The following is a 24846-nucleotide window of genomic DNA, read 5'->3' on the forward strand; positions in this document are numbered from 1 at the left end:
CCCATCATGTGAACACATTAAGCATTTGCCCATTTGTTAACCAACAGGTAATTCTGGCCTTTGTTCTTTCCAGTCAGGAACTCCAATCTAGTTACTGGGCCGAAAAGCTGGTTGACCCTGTTGTGTTATGCTGCTTCAGATAACACCGGCTGCTACTTGATGCAGTCTTAACTAAAGGATGCTCCAGACTCTGAAATGAGTTCAACATGTTTATTGAACTATTAACACAGTTCTCAAATGAGTTCGACTCTCTGCTAATCTAACTGTAGTAACTCAGTCTAACTGTACCAGCTTGCTCTAAGCCACGTGCTGGGGTGTGATGCTGCTGATCAACCCTGTCTAACTCTCTAGATGTCGGTCTGTGGAAAGAGGCAGGGTGTGAGTGCTTCATCCCTTTTATAGTGTTTATGTCTTGGCCCCTTTATGGTGATGCCACCTCTGAGTGTCCTGACTGCCCATTGGTTGTGTCCTATTCTGAGTGTTTATTGGTTGCATGTTTGCATATCATGAAATCTGCCTTTTTTTTTGATGTATATATATGTGAATGTGTCTGTCTAATGTGACTGACTGAAGAATACAGAACAGAACAAACAAAACAAATGCTCATAAGTCCAGACTGAGGCTTGCGTCTGATCCTCGTCGACTGCCGGAGAGGTGGTGGAGGGGATGACGGTGTCTTGACAGGCGAGTGGGAGGCACGACTGGTGGCCTCGTGGTTCAAGGTGTCTGGAGGTGGCAATTCGACATGTTGAAATGGAAGGGAAAGTGGTTGTGGGCAAGCAACTTTTTGCAGTGCCCTTCGATTCCTTCGCACAATGGAGCCATCAGCCATACGTATGACATAGGATCTGGGCACGGCCTGTCGAACAACGACAGCCGGAGCAGACCACCCACCATCCGGTATCTTGATCCTGACTGTGTCTGCTGGGGATAGCATGTACAGATTGGTGGCATGTGCGTCATAGCCCTGCTTCTGGCTGTCACGAAGCTGCTGCATCTTCTGCAGCACTGGGAGGTGATCAAGGTTGGACAGGTGTCTGGCTGGAAGCGTCGTCTGCAGGTCCCTGTTCATCAGCAGTTGAGCTGGCGACATGTCAATGGACAAGGGAATCGCCCGGTACGCAAGTAGTGTAAGGTGTATGTCGGAAGCGGAGTCCGAGGCCTTGCGGATGAGCTGCTTAACGATGTGCACCCCTTTTCCGACTTTGCCATTGGACTGCGGATAGTGCGGACTGGAGGTGACGTGCCTGAAATTGTAGCTCTTGGCAAACGTGGACCATTCTCGACTGTGGAAGCACGGGCCATTGTCGCTCATGACGGTGTTCGGGATGCCATGCCGTGAGAATGTCTCTTTACGCGCTTTGATGACGGTCCGTAAGGTGAGGTCTGGCAGCTTCAGCACCTCAGGATAGTTCGAAAAGTAATCGATGATTAAGATATAGTAGCGACCATTCGCGTGGAATAGGTCAATGCCAACCTTGGACCACGGAGAGGTCTCTAGGTCATGTGGTTGGAGAGTCTCCTTGCTCTGCGCTGGTTGGAACCTCTGACAGGTTTCGCAGGTCAGGACCATATCCGTGATGTCCTGGTTGATGCCGGGCCAGTAGACAGCTTGTCGGGCCCTGCGACTGCACCTTTCTACTCCCAGGTGTCCCTTATGAAGCTGCCACAGCACCGTGCTCTGGAGACATAGCCGGATGACTATCCTGTCCAGCTTGAGCAGGATGCCATCAATCAGCGTCAGGTCGTCCTTGACGTTGTAGAATTGAGGGCATTGCCCTTTCTGCCAGCCACTGCTGAGGTTGTGGATGACTCGCTGCAACAGGGGGTCTTTGGCCGTCTCTTCTCGGATGAGGACGATCTTCTCATCTGTTGCCGGGAGAGTGCTTGCACACAGTTGTACCTGCAATTCAATGTGCTGGATGATCTCCAGTGGTTCACTGGGTGAGTTGACGGAGAGGGACAATGCATCAGCGATGATGATCTCCTTGCCAGGTGTGTACACCAAATTGAAATCATACCTCCGGAGTTTGAGCAGAATTCTCTGCAAACGAGGCATCATGTCATTCAGGTTCCTTTGGGATGATGTGGACCAGAGGCCTATGATCCGTCTCAACAGTAAATGTTGGCAAGCCGTAGGCATAATCATGAAATTTGAGGATGCCGGTGAGAAGACCAAAACACTCCTTCTCAATCTGCAGTTATCTGGTCTCAGTGGGTGTCGCGTATGCTACTGGTACCCAGGATGACGTGTCGTCTCTTTGAAGCAACACTGCCCCAATGCCATCCTGACTCGCACCTGTGGATATCTTGGTCTCTCGGTCTAGGTCAAAGAATGCAAGGACGGGTGCAGTGGTGAGCTTGGCTTTCAGCTCCAGCCACTCTGTTCGGTGCTCCGCCTTCCACTCAAAGGCGGTTGATTTTTATACCAGGTTGCGTAGACCATGGTGTGTGTGGCCAAATTCGGGATGAACTTGCCAAGGAAATTGACCATTCCCAGGAAGCGCAGTAATGCCTTCTTGTCCTCAGGGACTTTCATCGCCTCGATGGCTTTAATTTTGTCTGTGTCCGGGCACACACCGTGTTGCAAAATCTGATCGCCCAGGAACTTCAGCGTGGATGTACCAAAACAGCACTTGGACCTGTTTAGCTTGAGGCCATGTTCATGTATGCGTCGGAATACTTTCTTGAGTCGTGACTCATGTTCCTCTGGGGTTGTGGACCAGATTATGATATTGTCAACATAGACACGAACCCCTTCTATTCCCCCCATCATCTGTTCCATGATGCGATGGAAAATCTCTGATGCCGAGATGATGCCAAATGGCATTTGGTTGTAGCAGAACCTGCCAAAAGGCGTGTTGAAGGTGCAGAGCCTTCTGCTGGATTCTTCAAGTTGTATTTGCCAAAATCCTTGGGATGCGTCCAATTTTGTGAAGAAGCGCGTGTGTGCCATCTCACTCGTGATTTCTTCCCTCTTCGGGATGGGGTAATGTTCCCGCATAATGTTTTTGTTTAGATCCTTGGGGTCAATACAGATGTGCAGGTCCCCCAAAGGCTTCTTTACACACACCATCGAGCTGACCCAGTCAGTTGGTTCAGTGACCTTGGAAATGATGCCTTTTTGTTGTAGACTTGTGAGCTCTGCCTTCAGGCGCTCTCTCGGTGGAGCAGGGACTCGTCGTGGTTCGTGGACCACTGGCTTGACATCAGGCCGCAGTAGAATCTTGTACTCGTACGGCAGCATGCCCATCCCGCTAAATACATCTGTGTACCGGGTTAGGATGTCGTCGATGCTGGCCTGAAGGTCCAAGTTGGACGGCATCGTGGTGTAGACCCTTTGAATGAGGTTCAGTTGCTTGCAGGCGTGTGCACCTAGCAGGGACGCCCTGTCTGGTTTAACAATCTCGAAGCGTAAGCTTGCTTGTGTGTGTCGGCTGGACACCTGCAGATGGCAGGACCCCAGTGCCTTTATTGCGTTTCCATTGTAGTCCAGGAGTTTGCAGGCAGCTGGAAGGATTGTGGGGGGCTTCTTGATTCTCTTGAAGTCCACCTGCGAAATCAGGTTGGCGGAGGCACCTGTGTCCAGTTTGAACTGGATGGGGCAGTGGTTGACCTTCGTCACTGCATGCTATTTGTCCTCAGAATCCACGGCCAGGATTGATTGGATTTGCGATGTGTCCGGTGTGGCGTTTCGCACTTCGTAATAATGCCCACTCGGTAAGTGTTGTCCAGGTATTCTTCATCTGGATCCGTCGCAATGCTTGGATCAGAGTCATGCATTTGGTGTTGCACATTTCTGATGCGCCACTGTCGGAATTGGGAGCGCTGGCTCCTGACTGGTGGTGCAGATCTGCACAGGGCTGCATAGTGGTTTGGTTTCCCACAGTTTAAACAGCGTTTGCCTCTTGCAGGGCAGTTTCAAAAAAAATGGCGGTGCCGCAGTTCGCACACGTCATGACATCGGCGTCATGACGGCCAGTGCGTCGTTGCGCATGTGCGGTGCGGTTCTCGGATGTCTGCACCTGCGCAGTGCAGTTTTCGGCCGCTTCATGTTCCCGATCACATTACACATGGGTCGGGCCCCGGGAAGAGCACTATCATCAATGTGCAGGCGCTGCATCCGGGAGATAGCCTGAACACTCTCCACCCCGTGGGAGGCTTGTTTTTCACTTTCTGCCATTTTGTACTGTGAATGGCGATTTCTAGAGCGCTCATGCACAGTACACGTTTCAATCGCGATTGGCAGGGTCATGTGCTTGATTTTCAACAATTGCTCTCGCAGAGGATCAGAGTGGACTCCAAAAACGATTTAGTCTCTGATCATGGAGTCAGTGATATCACCCAAGTTGCAGGATTGCGCTAACAGTCTAAGGTTAGCTAGATAGGAGTTGAAGGATTCGTCTTTACCTTGCATCCTCTGCTTGAAGATGTAGTGCTTGAAGATTTTGTTGGTGTCCACCTCGCAGTGGCTGTCGAATTTATCCAGGATGGTTTGGTACTTTGTTTTGTCCTGCCCTTCGGAAAAGTGAAAGGACTTAAAGATCACTATGGCATGGCCACCCGCAATCGCGAGTAGAAGAGCTATCTTCCGAGCATCGGTCACGCCATTGAGGCCGGATGCTTCCATGTAGAGTTGAAATTTCTGCTTGAATGATCGCCAGTTGGCACTAAGATTGCCGGTGGCACTGAACTGATGAGGAGCCTGAATCTTGTCCATTGTGCCTGTATTCAGTAGCTGGTTGTCACGGATCTTGCTGAGTTGAACTAAATAGATTGAACCGTCACTCCTGGTATCATGTTGTGTTATGCTGCTTCGCATAACACAGGCTGCTACTTGATGCAGTCTTAACTAAAGGATGCTCCAGGCTCTGAAATTAGTTCAACGTGTTTACTGAACTATTAACACCGTTCTCAAATTAGTTCGGCTCTCTGCTAATCTAACTGTAGTAACTCAGTCTAACTGTACCAGCTTGCTCTAAGCCACGTGCTGGGGTGTGATGCTGCTGATCAACCCTGTCTAACTCTCTAGATGTCTGTCTGTGGAAAGAGGCAGGGCGTGAGTGCCTCATCCCTTTTATAGTGTTTATGTCTTGGCCCCTTGTGGTGATGCCACCTCTGAGTGTCCTGACTGCCCATTGGTTGTGTCCTATTCTGAGTGTTCATTGGTTGCATGTTTGCATATCATGACAGACGCCAGCGTACCTTTCTTTTCTGCATGCATTGAAGTAAGCTGAAAGTTACGACTGGCCAGGCTAGAGCTATTGTGCAGCAATAATGTTGAATAATAGGCACAGAAAGTGCCTTAATTTTAATTATTTTCCAGCAGCTAACAAACCACCAGAATTCAGATGAAATATTTTTGATATAATAATAATCTTTATTATTGTCACAAGTAGGCTTACATTAACACTGCAATGAAGATACTGTGAAAAATCCCCCAGTCGTCATATTCCGGCGCCTGTTCGGGTACACTGGGGGAGAATTCAGAATGTCCAAATCACCTAACAGCACGTCTTTCGGGACTTGTGGGACGAAACCGGAGCACCCGGAGGAAACCCATGCAGAAACAGGGAGAACGTACAGACTCCACACAGACAGTGACCAAAGCCGGGAATCGAACCTGGGTCCCTGGCGCTGTGAAGCAACAGTGCTAACCACTGTGCCACCATGCCGCCGCCCCTGTTCCTACTGTGGTATTAAATGATGGATGCATAAACTTCACATCAGACTGCTTGGGAAAATTAATGGGCCATAACTTTGAGCAGGATTGCCATTCCGCTCGCAGTTCCTTACCTGGAGAACTAGTCACCTGCCCGATCATCCAACTCAGGCCAGGCAAGATCTGTGTAGTGCAGTGGATTCTCACGATCGTTTGTTCAGGACTGTAGAGTTGGAAGGAAGGAGGAAGTGCCCCCTTTTTTTATGACACCAGAAACCATAAAGAAGTTCAAGGTATAGCCACTGAGCGTCCTGGAGGAAACTCAGTGTGGAATTGTAGTCAGTGGGGGGTGGGAGGGGTCGAGGTGCGGGAGGACAATCGCGCACAGGGAGTAGTCGGATTTGGGGAGAGGAGTGAAGTTGGTGGGTGGTGCAGTCGGGGTATGGGGGCTTAGTCATGAGGGTGCAGTAAGGGGATGGAGAGGAGAATCAGAGGCATGGGAGTAGTTGGGATTGTGGAGGGGCCACGGTGTGAGTGTGGACCAGTCAGAGTATGGGGGTGTAGAGGTGGGTATGCAGTCGGAAGTTGGGGAGGATAGTCGGGTGGGTAGTCGGGGGATCCTGTAGAGTGTCGGGGAGGGGGGAGGGTTTGTTGGGGGTGAGGGATAGTAGAAGAGGTTCTATGGCTTGTGGATTGTCAAGGGGGTGGGGGGTGGGTGTAGTCCCTGGGTAATGGTGTGGGTCAGTATTATAGTTATCCAGAAGCCAGAAGTAGTTTTAACTATTCAGATTTTTTCTGGATAACCATTGCTGTAACATAACTACTGCTGTAACAGTCAGAAACATCCGAAGTTTGCGATTTAAATCGCATCTTGGGATGGTGTGGTGAACGTATTTCTACTGCAATTCACCACTGTATTTTACTGTACTATGTTGATGCCCCTGTGGGCTCCGCCTGTGGCTCCGCCCCCTCGGGGGTGGTATATAAACCTGCAGCCTGTAGGCGGCACACAGTACAGAGCAGTCGCAGGCAGGCATAGATCTAGCTTATTAAAACCACTGTTCATTTCTACTAATCGTCTCGTGTGAATTGATGGTCGCATCAATTTAATAAGCTAAGATATCGCCATGGAAGCCGCCCTCAAACCTGATCGACTGGAACTCGACCCACAGGCAGCTGAAGCCAAAGGAATCTTCTCACATTGGCTCCGCTGCTTTGAGGCCTACCTCACCTCCTCCTCCTCGCCCACCGTCACCGAGGCACACAAGCTGAGTCTCCTCAACGCCCGGGTGGCCCACAGAATCTTTTTACTAATCGTGGACGCGACTACGTACGCAGATGCGGTCACGATCCTGAAAAGACATTACGTGAGGCCGGTGAACGAAGCGTTCGGGCGGCATCTCCTCACCACACGTCGTCAACGCCCTGGGGAATTGCTGGAGGAATATCTACGCAACCTGAGGGTACTTGCTCGGAACTGTAACTAGAAGGACGTCACGGCCTCGCAGCACATGGAACTCTCCATTCGGGACACCTATGTGGCTGGAGTCCGGTCCAGCTATGTCAGACAGCGCTTGCTCAAAAAGGTTTCCCTCGACCTAGAAGAGACGGTAAAACTATCCACCTCATTAGAGGTAGCCTTCCAGAGCCTAAATGCTTTCCCCTCCGACCACGCAATTTCCTCGTGGGCGCCCGAGGTGCGCCATCACTCAACCCGAGGGTGTCCCAGGCCTGTGCCACGCGGCTGCCCATCCAACCCGGGGGGCCGTCTTGCTATTTATGCGGTCAGAACCAGCACCCCAGGCAGCATTGTCCAGCTCGGGACTGCAGCGACTGCGGCAAGAAAGGGCATTTTGCCAAAGTCTGCTTGGCCCAACCCAAAGTTCCAAAATCACAGGCCCGACTCACAGACTCACAGGCCCGCAGACCCCGCAGCATGGCTGCGTGCCTGCCGGTAACGCCCCCTTCTGACGCCTCATCCGCCTCATGCTATCCGTGGGGGCCACCATCTTTAACTCCGCCTGCCATGTGTTACTCATGGGGGCCGCCATCTTGGCCACCATCTTCAACACCGCCCGACATGTGCGACCGACAGGGACCGCCATCTTGGCCGCCATCTTCAACACCACCCGACATGTGTGACCGACGGGGGCCGCCATCTTGGCCGTCATCTTGGGACACCCTCGCTACCACCGACTACGCCGGCTACCCGCAGCTCGGCACGGTCACTCTTGACCAGTCACGGCCCAAGAACCTCAAGAACTCCATGATGACCATCCGGGTCGATGGGCAAGAAACGACCTGTCTGTTCGACTCCGGGAGCACGGAGAGCTTCATCCATCCGGACACGGTAAGGCGCTGATCCCTCCAAATTTCCCCCGCGTTTCAAACAATCTCCCTTGCTTCCGGATCACATTCAGTGCAGATCCAGGGGTACTGTGTCGCGAACCTTGTGATACAGGGCGCCGAGTACGCCAATTTTAAACTCTGTCCTTCCCCATCTCTGCGCTCCTCTCTTGTTAGGACTGTATTTCCAGTGCATCCTCAGAAGCCTGACCCTGAAGTTCGGCGGACCCCTACCCCCTCTCACCGTATGTAGCCTCTCGACCCTTAAGGTCGCCCCTCCCCCGCTCTTCGCGAACCTCACCTCTGACTGTAAACCAGCGGCTCTTGAGGGAGGGGATCATCGAGGCCAGTAATAGCCCCTGGAGAGCCCAAGTGGTGGTCGTCAGGACCGGGGAAAAGAACCGGATGGTTGTAGACTACAGACAGACCATAAATCGGTACACGCAACTCGATGCGTAACCCCTTCCCCGCATAGCGGATATGGTTAATCAGATTGCACACTACCACGGTAGATCTGAAGTCCGCATGCCACCAGCTCCCGATCCACCCGGAAGACCACCACTACATGGCCTTTGAGGCAGACGGCTGCCTCTTCCACTTCCTCAGGGTCCCCTTCTGCGTCACCAATGGGATCTCGGTCTTCCAAAGAACGATGGACTGAATGATTGACCAGCACGGGCTGCGGGCCACGTTCCCATACATGGATAATGTCACCATCTGCGGCCATGATTAGCAGGACCACGCGTTCACCTTCAGAAGTTCCTCCAAACCGCCCAATCCCTTAATCTCACCTACAACAAGGAGAAATGCGTTTTCGCACAACCCGACTAGCCATCCTCGGCTATGTCGTGGAAAGCGGAGTCCTAGGGCCCGACCCCGACCGCATGCGCCCCCTCCTGCAACTCCCCCTTCCCCACTGCCCCAAGGCCCTGAAGAGATGCCTGGGGTTCTTCTCATATTATGCCCAGTGGGTCCCCAATTATGCGGACAAAGCCCGCCCACATATCAAAGCCACCATCTTCCCCCTGACGACTGAGGCCCGCCTTCAGCCGCATCAAAGCAGACATTCCCAAGGCCGCGATACACGCGGTGTACAAGTCCATCCCCTTCCAGGTGGAGAGCAATGCGTCAGATGTCGCCCTGGCCGCTACCCTTAACCAGGCAGGCAGGCCCGTGGCCTTCTTTTCCCGTACTCTCAACGCCTCCGAGATTCAACACTCCTCTGTCGAAAAGGAAGCTCAAGCCATTGTGGAAGCTGTGCGACATTGGAGGCACTACCTGGCCGGTAGGAGGTTCACCCTCGTCACCAACCAACGGTCGATAGCCTTTATGTTCAACAACACACAGCGGGCCAAGATCAAGAATGATAAGATCTTGAGGTGGAGAATCAAACTCTCCAACTATAATTGCGATATCGTGTATCGCCCTGGGAAGCTCAATGAGCCCCCAGATGCCCTGTCCCGCGGCACATGCGCCAGCGCGCAAGATGACCGACTTCGGGCCATCCACAATAACCTATGTCACACGGGGGTCACATGGCTTCTCCACTTCATCAAGGCCCGCAAACTACCCTACTTCACCGAGGAGGTCTGGGCCATGACCAGGGACTGCCAAGTCTGCGCGGAGTGCAAGCCGCACTTCTATCGACCAGACAAGGCCCACCTGGTGAAGGCCTCCCACCCCTTTGAGCGCCTCAGCGTCGATTTCAAAGGGCCCCTTCCCTCCACTGACCGCAATGTGTACTTTCCCAACGTCGTTGATGAGTACTCCCGTTTCCCCTTCGCCATCCCATGTCCCAACATGACCGCCGACGGCCACTGTCATTAAGGCCCTACACAGCATCTTCACCTTGTTCGGTTTCCCCACTTACGTCCACAGTGACTGGGGCTCCTCCGTTATGAGCGCTGAGCTGCGTCAGTACCTGCTCGGTAAGGGCATTGCCTCGAGCAGGACTATCAGCTATAACCCCCTGGGGAAACGGGCAGGTGGAGAGGGAGTGCGCGACGGTATGGAAGGCCGTCCTTCTGGCCCTACGGTCTAGAAGTTTCCCGTTGGCAGGAGGTCCTCCCCGACACGCTCCACTCCATTCGGTCGCTCCTCTGCACAGCCACGAACGAGACCCCTCACGACCGTCTATTTGTCTTCCCCAGGAAGTCCATCTCCGGGGTCTCGCTTCCGTCCTGGCTGACAACACCGGAGCCTGTCCTCCCCCGGAAGCACGTGAGGAGCCATAAGTCCGACCCCCTGGTCGAGAGGGTCCAGCTCCTAAATGCCAACCCTCAGTATGCCTACGTGGTGCACCGCGACGGACGACAGGATACAGTCTCCCTCCGGGATCTGGCACCCGCGACCATCACCAATGCGCGCCCCCCCCTACACCGCCTATCACCACCAACTGAATCCCTCACGACGGGCTACCAGCTGCCCCCCTGGGGATCCTGAACACCGCCCCCGCCCCTACATGGCCTACACCCCCCTTCCCCCATCGCCAACACACCGTGATGAAGCTCCGGACGACACGCTCCAGGAGTCAATGATTCCAACACCCGTGCCCACAGCGACGAGTCCAACACCCGTGCCCGCAGCGACGAGTCCAACACCCGTGCCCGCAGCGACGAGTCCAACACCCGTGCCCGCAGCGAAGCCGGAGCTGAGGCGATCATAGAGAATGATTAAGGCTCCAGACAGACTCGATCTGTGATCCCACTTCACCCCCGCTGGACTTCAATTTTTAACAGGGGGTGAATGTAGTGAACGTATTGCTACTGCAATTCACCACTGCATTGTACTGTACTATGTTGATGCCCCTGTGGGCTCCGCCTGTGGCTCCACCCCTTCGGGGGTGGTATATAAACCTGCAGCCTGTAGGCGGCACTCAGTACAGAGCAGTCGCAGGCAGGCACAGATCTAGCTTATTATAACCACTGTTCACTTCTACTAATTGTCTCGTGTGAATTGATGGTCACATCAGATGGTTCCCAGTACAAGGCAGAAAGGAAATTTGGCCATTCAATCCCTATTTGGGAACTTCCATGGTGCTTTCCAGTGCCTCTTTCGTGGACCCCACCCCCAGATGCATTACCCCGGAGCTCAGTAGTTACTGATGTCCACCCTGCTTCCCATTTTCAATTTTGAATCTGTAGGAGACTAAACAGTTGGCAAAATGCTGACGAAGTCTCTCTTGCTCGATCAACCTTAGAAATCCTGATGTTGTTTAAAAATATTTCACATGTACGTGTTGCAGCCAAATGAATCTTTTTGCTCAAACATGGAAGCTATTTTTGCCCATGTTAGCCAGTGAATACCTCACAGACTAGAATTAGGGGTCACTGTTTTAAAAATAAGGGATCACACATTTAAGACAGGGATGAGGAGAAATCTTTTTCTATAAGGGAACTCTTTTCCTCAAAAGGAGGTGGATTACCCCCTCCTCCTTCCCTGAACACCCCCCCCCCCCCCCCCCCCCCCCCCCGCCCCCAGATACATTACCCCAGAGCTCAGAAGCAGCCGCATATACACATTACAATCCCCACTCACATTCATCCCAGCCAACAAGATGTCACTGGTTGCATTGGAACACACCCATGCAGCGAATGGGTCGGCTGGGCCCAGAGGGCACCTAGGGGGGGTGCCCTGGGGAGGACACCCATACGACCTGTGGCCCTAAGGTCACAGTGGGCAGTCAGCGGCTTGCGCAGCTGCATGACTGCCTTTCCGGCTGCGGCAATGGTGTTCTGTGCCCGTCCACCCCGACCCCACAGCCCACCTCCTGGCCAACCTCCCGCTACACCCCCCAGCTCTGGCAGAAGCCCTCTCAACCCGCTAATGACAAGCAAAAGGTGTTTACTGTAAGTGCGTTCCGGAATGCATTGACGCTGCTGTCGAGCTGACAGAGAATTTCGATTTGGCATCAAATCAGCGCCCGCGCACTTTAGGCCTCCGAAACTATTCTCCGACCAATCCCGTTTCCCAATTTCCGCTTCAGCCAATGGAGAATTCCGCCCAATGTTTCTAAAACAGAAAATCCCACCCAATGTGTTTATCACGGTGCACTAAAAAAAATCCAAAACATTTAACACAATGGGGTACATTTAACTAGATGGCAGATATGTATAACAGGTTGGCAATTCACTGTCACCTGGTTTACATTAAAGGACAAAGTCAAAATCCATCTCACTGTGAGTGAAGAGCAGATTCATACTCTGACAATGCTGAATGGCTATGTAACTCGATACTTACTTCTGGTTGTTTAATGCTATGACTGCTACCCACCCAGCACTTGGATTAATTGTCCTTCATCCTATTGTCCCAACAATATTACACACAACTTTAACTGACTGACACAAGTTGAATAAAACTGCAATTAAGAATATTATTCAGTCGTGGATGTCAATTGAATGAGCCAGACCAACATTGCCCTTTCAGTTCTAGTGAACTGTGCACATTTGAACTGCCCCACCCAATTTAGGCTGATGATTTGAAAGAGAGAAGTATTTTGATATTTTTGATATTATAGCCTGACTAAAAGGGCCCAAGAGATTTATTCTGGATCTGACAGCTTTTCGGGGTTTGGTCTCAGTAACTTCAGTGAATTATTTCAGATTATTTTGCCAAATAGATGCTCATTTAATAGAATCTTATGATGTGATTTTATCTGTGAAACACACTGGGATTGAGAATGTCTGATATCCTGCAGGCAACCCGTCAGTACGTTAAGCGCATCTGTCAGTGGCTTTTTAACATGACAACTTCAGAGGGAGGTATCATTAAAAAACTACAGAGTCATGAACACTGCCCAGTCTATCACGTGAAGATGCCTCCCATCCATTGACTCTGTCTATACTCCCCGCTGCCTGGGGAAAACGGGCAGCATAATCAAAGATCCCTCCCACCCGGGTTATTCTCTCTTCCAACATCTTCCATCGGGCAGGAGAGACAAAAGTCTGAGAACACACACTAACAGGTTCAAAAACAGCTTCTTCCCTGCTGTTACCAGACTCCTGAGTGTCACTCTTATGGACTGAACTGATCTCTCCAAGGATCTTCTCTACTGAGTAGTATGACACTCGATATGCTTCACCCAATGTTTACATATTTACTTTGTGTATTTATTGTATGTCCCATGCTTTTCATGTATGGAACGATCTGTCTGAACTGTACGCAGAACAATATTTTTCACTCGGTATCTCAGTAGATGTGACAATGAATCCAAATCCATCCCTGATGCGACCATCAATTCACACAAAACCAGGAGTAGAAGTAAACTGTGGCTTTAATCAACTAGAACAGTGCCTGCCTGCGACTGGACTGTTAATGGGAGCAGTCTAGAGGGCGACTGCTCTTTATACCTCCCCTCAAGGGGTGGAGCCAGGGGCGGAGCCCACACAGGCCCCAACATGCTACATCACAGGTAATACCTTACAATGGTCCATAGGTGGAGCCCACATGGGCAACAGCGTAATACAGATATGCACATAGGGGTTACAGCAATACATTCACTACAATCCCCCAGCAATGAAAGGGTGCCAGGGAAATCAGAAGCATAATGCCACACTTCCTTCACCCCAACCCTCCCATCACACGCCCCCACGCCGTGTCAGTGATGCCCTCTCTGTGTCTCCGCAGGAGAAGCTCTCCCACAATCACCGGGCGAGTGCCTCACCTCATCCTCATACTGGGAGAGGTGTGCCAGACACAAGAATCCTCACGACCTTCAAGGAACGGGACCTGGAGGTTACGGGGATGGCTAAGGACAGAGCAGTCACCAATGCGGAGGTCAGCGCACGCCGCAGAGGTGAGGAACCACCAGGCCCCACCCGGATGGACTGTCACTCGTGAGTTGTTAATGCCAGGAGTGGCGACGGTAGACACCAGTTCCCCCGCGTTCACCCCTCTGATGAGGCCTTGTTTTGCAGCCAGTACCTCGAACAGGGCAGCATGGCTATGCATGTGCCGCCGACAAGTGAGCCGGAGCCCTCCGGCTCCAGAGGACACCCGCCAGGGACATCGAAGGCCATGTGACGTGATAAACAGGTGCCTGACTCCACCTCTGATGAGCATCCTGGGGATACACCTAAACGTAGCAGTAAAGCAAGGAAGGCCAAGCATATCGAGGATCACCGAGGGCACATGCGGAGGTGAGGGTGGGTGGGGGATAAGGAGTGGAGTGTGCATTGAGGGGGAGAGAGCATTGTGGGAGGCTTCTGGATTGGAGAGAGAGGGAGGGTGGGATAGTGAGACGGTGCCATTGGGATAGTGTGCAGTGGTGTACGCTAGTACGAGGAGCATTAAAATACCTTGAACACAACTAGTATGACGGCTCTGGCTCTTTGTTCCGTGATGCGGGCCTAGCGCCAATCTCATGCCCCATCCCCACAGACATGCCCCCACCCGACAAGCCCTGCCCCTGCACACCTGGCTATGGACATGTAGCCGGGGCTGGGGTCCATCACCTGAGTAATCGAATGTTGGCCACTGCGTCTGTGGTTCTGCCTCCCTCAGTGTTCAAGCGCAGTACCCATGCATCAAGCTTTTGATCATCTGCATTAACATGTCCCTATGTGGCCTAAATGGTTTCATAATGCTGCTGTGAAGTGCCTTGGGAACTTTTATTACGGTAAAGGTGCTATTTAATAGAAGTTGTTGTTGTTTATTGTTCATCTCTCGAGGCATAAATGCAGTCACTGTCAAGCAGGAGATTTCCCAGAGGAGATACATCGCAGAGCTTCAATGGTGCAGTTTTCATTCCAAAAGCAACTCGGGTATGTCATTGAGGTACCCTCAATAAAATCGCTCAGAGATTAAACTGTAAAGAAGGCTTTATTAGACTAATAACTATGTTAGAGCTAGAGACGAGAGCTGACTGTTACACAGACCATGAGGCAGCCCTTTATGTATGGCTCCCAGATGGGCGGAGCCAGAGGCAGAGTCCACAGGGTTCCAAGCCCGGTCTTAAAGGGGACATCACCTTACATGATGATAAGGCAGTAACCGTTCATCACATTCACCCCCTGTTTAAAAAAGACTCCGGCGGGGGTGAAGTGCCATCATAGGTCCATCCGTCTCGGTGGCCGGATCGTCCTCCTCGACCTCCTCAATTCGGGCGGTGGTGCGGCGGGCACGGACGTCCCGGTTGAGGGCACATCCGGGAGCACAGCGGTCGGAGCTTCGGTCCGGGTCGGGGCAGGGGAAGTAGGCAGGGCCGGGGGTAGCGGTGCCGGCGCCGGCGGGGTGTGTAAAGGGGATCGCAAGGGGGGACGCATGGTAGGGGCTCACCAATGGGTGGTAGGGCCGGAAGGGGGTGTGTTGTTGGGGGCGACGGGTCCTGCAGGGGAGCAGCGCGGGAAGGGGCGTCTGTGGTGGAGGATCCAGCAGGTGCCAGATCCCGGAGGGAAACCGTATCTTGCCTGCCGTCGGAGTACTCCACGTAGGCGTAACTGGGGTTGGCGTGGAGCAGTTGGACCTTTTCAACTAGGGGGTCCGTTTAATGGCTCCTCGTGTGCCTCCGGAGAAGAACAGGTCCCGGAGCCATCAGCCAAGCTGGAAGCGAGACCCCGGAGGTAGACTTCCTCGGGAAGAGAAACAATCGGTTGTGAGGGCTCTCATTCGTGGCCATGCAGAGGAGTGACCTAATGGAGTGTAGGGCATCGGGTAGGACCTCCTGCCAGCGGGTGGTTGGAAGGACAGCCTTCCACACTGTCGCATTCTCCCTCTCCACCTGCCCGTTTCCCCGCGGGTTATAACTGGTCGTTCTGCTCGAGGCGATGCCTTTGCTGAGCAGATACTGACGCAGTTCATCGCTCATGAACAATGTACCCCGGTCGCTGTGGATATAAGCGGGGAAACCGAACAGGCTGAAGATGCTGTGCAGTGCCTTAATCACCGTGGCTGAGGTCATGTCGGGGCAGGGAATGGCGAATGGGAAACGGGGAACTCGTCGATCACGGTGAGGAAATAGGCTCAAAGGAAAGCAACCTACTGAGTGTACCACGGTTGGTGGACGGGAGGGGCCCCTTGAAGCCCATGTTCAGTCTCTCAAAGGGGCCCGAGGCATTCACGAGCCAAACTTTGTCTGGCCGATAGAAGTGCGGTTTGCACTCCACACAGACTTGGCAGGCCCTGATCACGGCCTTGACCTCCTTGGTTGAGTAAGGTAGGTTGCGGGCCTTGATGAAATGGACGAGCTGGGTAACCCCCAGGTGGCAGAGGTCATTGTGGATGGCTTGCAGGCGGTCCTCCTGCGCGTTGCGCATGTGCCGCGGGACAGGGCATCTGGGGGCTCGTTGAGCTCCCCGGACGATACTTGATATCGTACGAGTAAGTGGAGAGTTCGATCCTCCACCTCAAAATTTTATCGTTTTTTATTTTGCTCCGTTGCGTGTTATCGAACATATAGGCGACTGACCGTTGGTCGGTGACGAGGGTAAACCTCCTACCAGCTCCAGCGCCGTACAGCCTCCACAATGGCTTGTGCCTCCTTTTCGACTGCAGAGTGTCGAACCTCGGAGGCGGTGAGGGTTCGGGAGAAGAACACTACTGGTCTGCCTCCTTGATTGAGGGTAGCAGCCAGGGCGATGTCTGATGCATTGCTCTCTACCTGGAAAAGGATGGTTTCGTCCACCGCGTGCATGGCGGCCTTGATAATGTCGGCCTTGATGCGGTTGAAGGCCAATTGAGCCTCAGCCGAGAGGGGAAAAGTGGTGGTCTTTAGGAGTGGGCGGGCTTTGTCCGCATACTTGGGGACCCACTGGGCGTAATAGGAGAAAAGCCCCAAGCACCGTTTGAGGGCCTTGAGGCTGAGGGGGAGAGGGAGTTCCTTAAGGGGGCATGCGGTCGGGGTCGGGACCTAGGACTCCGTCTTCCACGACATAGCCGAGGATGGCCAGCCGGGTGGTGTGGAAAACGCATTTGCCCTCGTTATAGGTCAGGTTAAGGGCTCAGGCGGTCTGGAGGAACTTTTTGAGGATAGCGTCATGGTCCTGCTGATCATGGCCGCAGATGGTGACATTGTCCAAGTACGGGTATGTAGCCCGCAAACTGTACTGGTCCACCATTTGGTCCATCGCCCTTTGAAAGGCGGAGACCCCATTTGTGACACCAAAGGGGATCCTGAGGAAGTGGAAGAGCCGGCCGGCTGCTTCGAAGGCAGTATAGGGGCGGTCTTTTGGTCGGATGGGGAGCTGGTGGTTGGCGGATTTGAGGTCGACCGTGGAAAAGACTCGGTATTGGGCGATCCGATTTACCATTTCCGCGATGGGAGGAAGTGGGTACGCATCAAGTTGCGTGAATCGGTTTATGGTCTGGCTATAATCCACGACCATCCGTTTCTTCTCCCCGGACCGGACTACCACCACTTGCGCTCTCCAAGGGCTGTTGCTAGCCTCGATGACCCCCTCTCCCAGTAAACGCTGGACCTCTGACTTGATAAAAGCCATATCTTGGGCACTGTAGCGCTGGCTCCTGGTGGCGACGGGCTTACAGTCAGGAGTGAGGTTCGCGAATAGCGAGGGGGGTGCGACTTTCAGTGTCGCAATGCAGCACACCATGAGGGGGTGCAAGGGTCCGCCGAACTTCAGTGTCAGGCTTCGGTGGCTGCACTGGAAATCCAGTCCGAGCAGCAGGGGGGCACAGAGGTGAGGGAGGATATAAAATTTGAAACTGGTGTATTTGGCGCCCTGGATCAAGAGATCCACAATACAGTACCCCGTGATTTGTACCGAGTGGGACCCAGATGCGAGGGCTATGGTTTGGGATGTGGGATGGGTGCATAGGGAGAAGCACCTTACCGTTTTAGGGTGGATAAAGCTCTCCGTGCTCCCGGGGTCGAAGAGGCATGCAGTGTCGTGCCCGTTGACCTGGACCTGCATCATGGAGTTCTGCAGGTGTTTTGGCCGAGTTTGATCGAGGATGGTCACACCCACTCGCGGGTAGTCGGAGTCCTCAGCTGAGTCGGACTCGTAAAATGGCCGCCGGCTGCGCGTGTCGGGTCGAGAAGATGGCCGCCAACAAGATGGCCACTCCCATGATTCGCACGAGGCTGATGACGCGTCAGAAGAGGGCGTGTCGGGTCTGTGCGCAGCAGCATTGCGAGGCCTGTGGGCCTGAGAGCCTGATTTTCGGGCCGGCTGTTCTTTGTTTTTCTGGCCCCTGGGTCTGGCCAGGCAGACCCTCGCAAAGTGCCCTTTCTTCCTGCAGTCACTGCAGATCCCGGAGCGGGTTGGGCAGCGTGGGCGTGGGTGCTGGCCCTGCCTGCAGAAGTAACATGTTGTGCCCCATGGTGAGCGGGTCGCCGCGTGGCGCAGGCCTGTAATACGGTTGAGTCTGAGGAAGTCCGGGGGGGGCTGGCAGAGTCCGCGGGGCAGGTAGAGAGCAGATGCCGGGCGTGCACCTCATTGATGGGTTTGACAAACCGCTTGCGGAGCAACTCGATCGCCTCATCATAAGTCGTCGCCTTTTCGAGCATGGCGGAGATTCTGTGACTCACCCGGGCGTGGAGTAGACACAGCTTGCGTGGCCCCAGGATGGGAGTCTCTGCGGAGTCCAGGTAGGCCTCGAAGCACCGCAGCCAGTATTTAAAAATGTCCTTCGCCTCCGGTGTTCGTGCTTCCATATTGAGCTTCTCTAGTTTTAGGCCTGCGTCCATCCTGAATCTAGTTTAGTCTAATAAATTGAGGTACCCTCAATAATGACGCTTAGAGATTAAACTGTAAAGAAGGCTTTATTAGACTAATAACTATGCTAGAGCTAGAGACGAGAGCTGACTGTTACACAGACCATGAGGCAGCCCTTTATGTATGGCTCCCAGATGGGCGGAGCCAGAGGCGGAGTCCCCAGGGTTCCAAGCCCGGTCTTAAAGGGGACATCACCTTACATGATGATAAGGCAGTAACAGTTCATCACAGTCATGTTGTTCCCAAACAGCTGAAAATTAAAATGACAAGTGTGGAAGGAAGGCTTTTGTCTTCTTCAAACAATGAGGGCAAGGTGATCAGTCAACAGCATCACATAATGGATGGATCCCACCATTGGGGGGACACCTGACAGGAACAGGCCTTTTCCACATACGATGTGAAAGTAAAAAGATGTATTCAAATTTGTTTGGAAAGCTGTAATCTGCCTGGGAAATCTGGTATTCATCATGCTGGTGTGCATGAACGATGAGGTCAATGATGTCGCCTAACTTCACAGTAGTCAGTTATGTTTTCTAAGCCTGTCACAATCCGAGCGCCATGGACTGATGGGCGCTTGCAAGGAATGCCCGTCAGTCACAATTGTCTGACCTTCATCCTCACACAATTATAACTGTTGATCTTCTTATCCTGTCCCAGACACTGAGGGGAAGCAACAGAGAAGATAGGGAGTAACTATTTCCACTGACAGGGGGGTTGGTAACCAGAGGACATATTTAAAATAATTGGCAGACAAGCCTAGAGGAATGTGAGGATTTTTCTTTGTACCTCAGTCTGCTGTTCTGATTCAGAATATATTGCTTGCCTGAAAGACTGGCGGAATCAGCATCAACAGTAACTTTCACAGAGATTGATCGGTACACTAAAAGTAAAAATTGGAGAGGACTGCAACTGATTTCTTTCAGACAGACTGCGCTGCGGGCATGATGGGCTTCTGCCTCCTGTTCTGCCTGATGGCCTTCTGGTGGGGAAGCAGGCTTGGGAGCTGGTGAGGGTTTAAAGCTGGTGAAATTGACTATGCCAACTTCAACCTGCCAACGTCCGGACATGACACCAATACATTAGACCCCTCAGGAGGGATGATTTGCCAATGAACGAATGTTACTCAATTAGAGCGATATTGACAGTTTAATGTGTGATCCTTGGTTTTCTCAAGTTTGGTGAAACTCACCAGTGAATGAGAATACAGTAGCAATTGTGGGGGTCACTCAATCTCTGGGAAATACGGCACCACATATTCAGTGCTCACAACTACTCTCTGACCTGCTAATCAAAAAGGGTGTTTACAGTACACTTACTGGCAGCTTAGTTTCTACACTTTCAAAGGTTCTTCTATACTTTGGAGGGTTGATTTACCTGGGTATGCTGGCTTAGGTTAGAGCTCAGCTGACGGCCAAACCAACTAGCAACCTGTTGGCCATGCCTGTGCACCCTTCCAGAACTCTGTTGGAGCAGATCCAAGATCTCCCAGTCAGTAGCCCACAAATGCATACTGGGCGCGATTCTCCAGCCTCGTTGCGCTCTCGCTTGAGCAAAATGTGGCCGGTGAATAGCGGGAGAGGTGGAAAATGAGAACTGCGTTGGCGCCAAACCATCTGCGATGCAACCGGCCCGCTCCCGTAGGCAAAACCAGGATCTCACCGTAGCGTGACGGGAAACCAATTACGACCACTTACGCCCTATTGCCATAAAATTTACAGAAGCTGCCCCATATTCAGTGACCTCCCCAGCAAGTGGTCAGGCTAGCACGATAGTACACCTGCTGAAAAATGTGAACCTGGAGGATGGGCTGCTGCGGGGAGCCGAGGAGGTGATCGGCCATCTTCGCTCACAAGCAATGAGCCCGGGGGCATTGGGCATGCTGCCCATGTGCTTAGGGGGGATTGGGGAAGCAACCGGGGGGTGCAGCCCCAGTTGGGGGTGGGCCGCCATGGGAGGGTGGGGGTATCGGGGCGGGGGGTAGTCCCTGCGGGGGGGTGGGGGTGCCACCATGCTAACCATTGGACCATATGTTCCCTTACCGAGGGCAATCCAGCCTCTGCCTGCCTGCCCCACTGATCACTCCCTACTCCCAACTCCCACTGACCGCGGAGGCCTCTGGCAGTGCGGCTTGGCGCTATTGCTAAAAGTGAATTGGCAATCGTGGTTTCCTGTGGGTGGGCGGGCCATGTAGCATATAAGGCTGACACTGTGTTGAAAGGAGGGGTGGGGCATTTGGTGACCCCCACAACGGGTTGCTGCTCACTTGGTGGGGGAGCGAATGCCAGTGATTGGGGGGGCCTTGCCGGCGATGAACCTGGCAGTACTAAGCTGTGCCACAGGGCAGTGCCAGGGCACTGGCTGAACATGTCCTTCTCCCCTGCGGGCTATGCTTATCTCTGTGCCCTGGGAGGGATTCCTTGAACTGATTCTTATTTGGCCAAATTTGTTGTAAACCTCGCCGACATGACATCACGTCAGCCAGGTATGAATATTCATTTGGCCCATTAATAATATATGAATGCATTCAAATCTACTCAGCTGAGGATCGCGCACTTTGTGGGCATGAACCTCATGATGTCACCAGCGAATGGTGGGAAAAATCAGAAAACACATTCTCCCCAGATTTTAGGCCCAAGTCACTGGTCCCGCACATGCTAGTGCAGGCTCACAATCGCCCCCTATATTTGCAAACTGTCAGGACACCCACCAGAGTCCAATAATTGATAAAATAAGTTCCAAGTGATAATCCCAAACCGTAGTCAACTGGAATTTGTACAAGCTAGTCCAACCCAAGAATTACGTTATAATCTTAAAACACAGACACATTCCTAGTGATTGATGGTAATAAGTGCTCACAGTTTGGCTTTTTTAGAATTAATGAAGCCCAGACCTTACTTAGAACTAAAAAAAAAAATTTAGAATACCCAATTCTGTTTTCCAATTAAGGGGCGGTTTAGCGTAGCCAATCCACCTACCCTGCACATCTTTTTGGACTGTGGAGGGTGAGACCCACACAGACACGGGGAGGATGTGCAAACTCCACACAGACAGTGACCTGCGGACGGGATCGAACTTAGATCCTCGGGGCCGTGAGGGACCTCACGACCTTACTTAAAAACGAGCAGTTAAGAAATCAAAGAGGGCTGGATCGACTTAGAAATTAAAAGTGATCCACACCTGGGGCGAGATTCTCGGACCCCCCCGCCGGGTCGGAGAATCGCCGGGGGCTGGCGTGAATCCCGCCCCCGCCGGTTGCCGAAGTCTCCGGCACCGGATATTCGGCGGGAGCGGGAATCGCGCCGCGCCGGTTGACGGGCCCCCCCCGCGCGATTCTCCAGCCCGGATGGGCCGAAGTCCTGCCGCTAAAATGCCTGTCCCGCCGGCGTAGATAAAACCACCTACCTTACCGGCGGGACAAGGCGGCGTGGGCAGGCTCCGGGGTCCTGGGAGGGGCGTGGGGCGATCTGGCCCCGGGGGTGCCCCCACGGTGGCCTGGCTCGCGATCGGGGCCCACCGATCCGCGGGCGGGCCTGTGCCGTGGGGGCACTCTTTCCCTTCCGCCTTCGCCGCGGTCTCCACCATGGCAGAGGCAGAAGAGACTCCCTCCAATGCGCATGCGCGGGAATGCTGTCAGCGGCCGCTAACGCTCCCGCGCATGCGCCGCCCGGAGATGTCATTTCTGCGCCAGCTGGCGGGGCACCAAAGGCCTTTTCCACCAGCTGGCGGGGCGGAAATTCGTCCGGCCCCTTAAGGTTGGGGCTCGGCCCCCAAAGATGCGGAGCATTCCGCACCTTTGGGGCGGCGCGATGCCCGACTGATTTGCGCCATTTTGGGCGCCAGTCGGCGGGCATCGCGCTGTTTCCGGAGAATTTCGCCCCACATTTGGAACGTTTTCTTCTTCGATGATCACTTGCTAAGGAGTGTGATTGCCCACCTAAAAAACTCCATGCTACTGGCCACGGGTTCTGTGGGTCCTTGCATGGGTGATGACCCCGATTGAAGAGCTGAATCTTCGTCCGCACACTTGGTACGTGTTTCTGGGCGGTGGGATCGGCTCTTTGACCTTAGACTGCCAATATTCCTTTCTCAGGCTCCTTTCCGAGGCCTCCTCTTGCCGTCGGAAATGAGTTATGCCGACCCAAGAAACACCACAAATGTTGAGAGCATACAATGGATTTTTAGATTCACTTACCCCAATTGTCATTCCTTAGGTAAGTTATGATGAGGATAATACTCTTCTTAACCAGGACAGAGTCATCTTGCTATCTCCTTAGAGAACTAGGTAAATATACCTTTTTAAAAATAAATTTAGAGTACCCAATTCTTTCTTTTTCCATTTAAGCGGCAATTTAGGGTGGCCAATTCACCTACCCTTCACATCTTTTTTGGATTTGGGGGTGAGACCCACGCAGACATGGGGAGAATGTGCAAACTCCACATGAACAGTGTTCAGGGCCGGGATCAAATCCAGGCCCTCAGCGCCTTGAGAGAGCAGTGCTAACCACTGCACCACCGTGGATCCCTAGGTAAATTTTGTTTTAATAAATGATTGTTATCTTCCTTGAAATATTTTTCTGTAACAATAATTGAATTTAAAAACTGGATTCTCCATTAACAGAAAGATTGTACTTTCTCCCTTTTCCTTGAACTTTTCTTAACGTTGCGATTGACTGTTCTCAACACACTGTACATTGAATGTTCGGTTCTTCAATAAATATCTATAATAATAATAATAATCGCTTATTGTCACACGTAGGCTTCAATGTTACTGTGAAAAGCCCCTAGCCGTCACATTCACCACCTGTTCAGGGAGGCCGGTACGGGAATTGAACCCGCGCTGCTGGCCTTGTTCTGCACTACAAGCCAGCTGTTTAGCCCACTGTGCTAAACCAGCTTCTATATTGTTTAGTATTTTAAATTATCTCACATAATCTCCTGTATTGCTAATTCGTGAACCCGACTTCATACCCACTTTAGTGGGGAACACATTACTGAAGAGTTATAGCTGAACATTAATAACATCCGGGATATTAAAATCTGGCTGAAATTTGTTAAGGTGGCTATCTGGAGGATATTAGTACACTCAGTAGGTTGCTTTCCTTTGAGGCGGGATAGATAAGTCCTTCAGACCCTTTTAATGTTTTCACGATCTGTCTTTCTCAATTTGAAGTTGAGAGTAATCGTCTGAGTGTGACACCCGGGCCCAGATTTTAATCCGCGGGTCGGCGAAGTGAGGTCGGCATGAAATAAAAAATAAAAAACAGCCCTCACACCGTACAACTCTCTATACCCGATCCATAACAACCTATGCCCAACCCATGCCTCCATCCACCCCCATTGCCCTTCATCCACATGCCAATCCATGCCCACCCACCCACCACCCTTTCCCCATTTTCCCTCCATGCCAACTCACCTAGTTTCTTGACAGCTGGACAATTCTTTGACACTTCCTTGCTAGCCGGGCAGTTCCTTGACAGCTGGATATTTCTTTGGCAGTTGAACAGTTCCTTGCCATTCCTTGACAGTTGGCCAGGTATTTGAAAGTTTGACAGTTGTAATGGGTTTGAGCATAAAAATGCATAATCATGTTTAATTTGAGCAATCTCAAAGGGGTACTTTACCTCACCAAAGCAGTATGTTGGCTATCCAAACAAATCCAACCAGTTCAGACTGCCTCTTTCCTGGTCGAATCTACACACTCAGGAAATCACACTCCTGGTCTTCCAAAATCCCACTTCAGAGGAGGCAGCCGGTGATTCTTATGGCCTGTGTGAACCCAGGCCTGACTCCAGTCCCACCCCCGTGAAGAGGGAAAACGCTGGGTTCAAGGACAGGACTTTGGATTTTCATCCACTTCCCAATGTTTCTCCACGATGGAGAACCTCTTTGTTGTGGCAACAACCTGGGCCCTGATCTGAAACTAAACCAAAAGGGATCTGGGAGTATAATCTACCACAAGCACAAGCCTCTGGAATTGGGCATGAACCCAAAACCTCGTGACTTGGCAACAAGAATGCTACCACTCGAACCACAGCTGTCACAGCAACCCATAATATGCATTCCAGCATTCTAAGCTGTACTGCTCTCGTGCGCAGATTCAATTACCGATGCCCTGGAGTGTGCAGACATCTACATTCCGACACAGCCTACTGCCAAGTGTGTTCTTGT

The sequence above is a fragment of the Scyliorhinus torazame genome, chromosome 6 (genome assembly GCF_047496885.1).
Source record: "Scyliorhinus torazame isolate Kashiwa2021f chromosome 6, sScyTor2.1, whole genome shotgun sequence".
Lineage (NCBI taxonomy): Eukaryota > Metazoa > Chordata > Chondrichthyes > Carcharhiniformes > Scyliorhinidae > Scyliorhinus > Scyliorhinus torazame.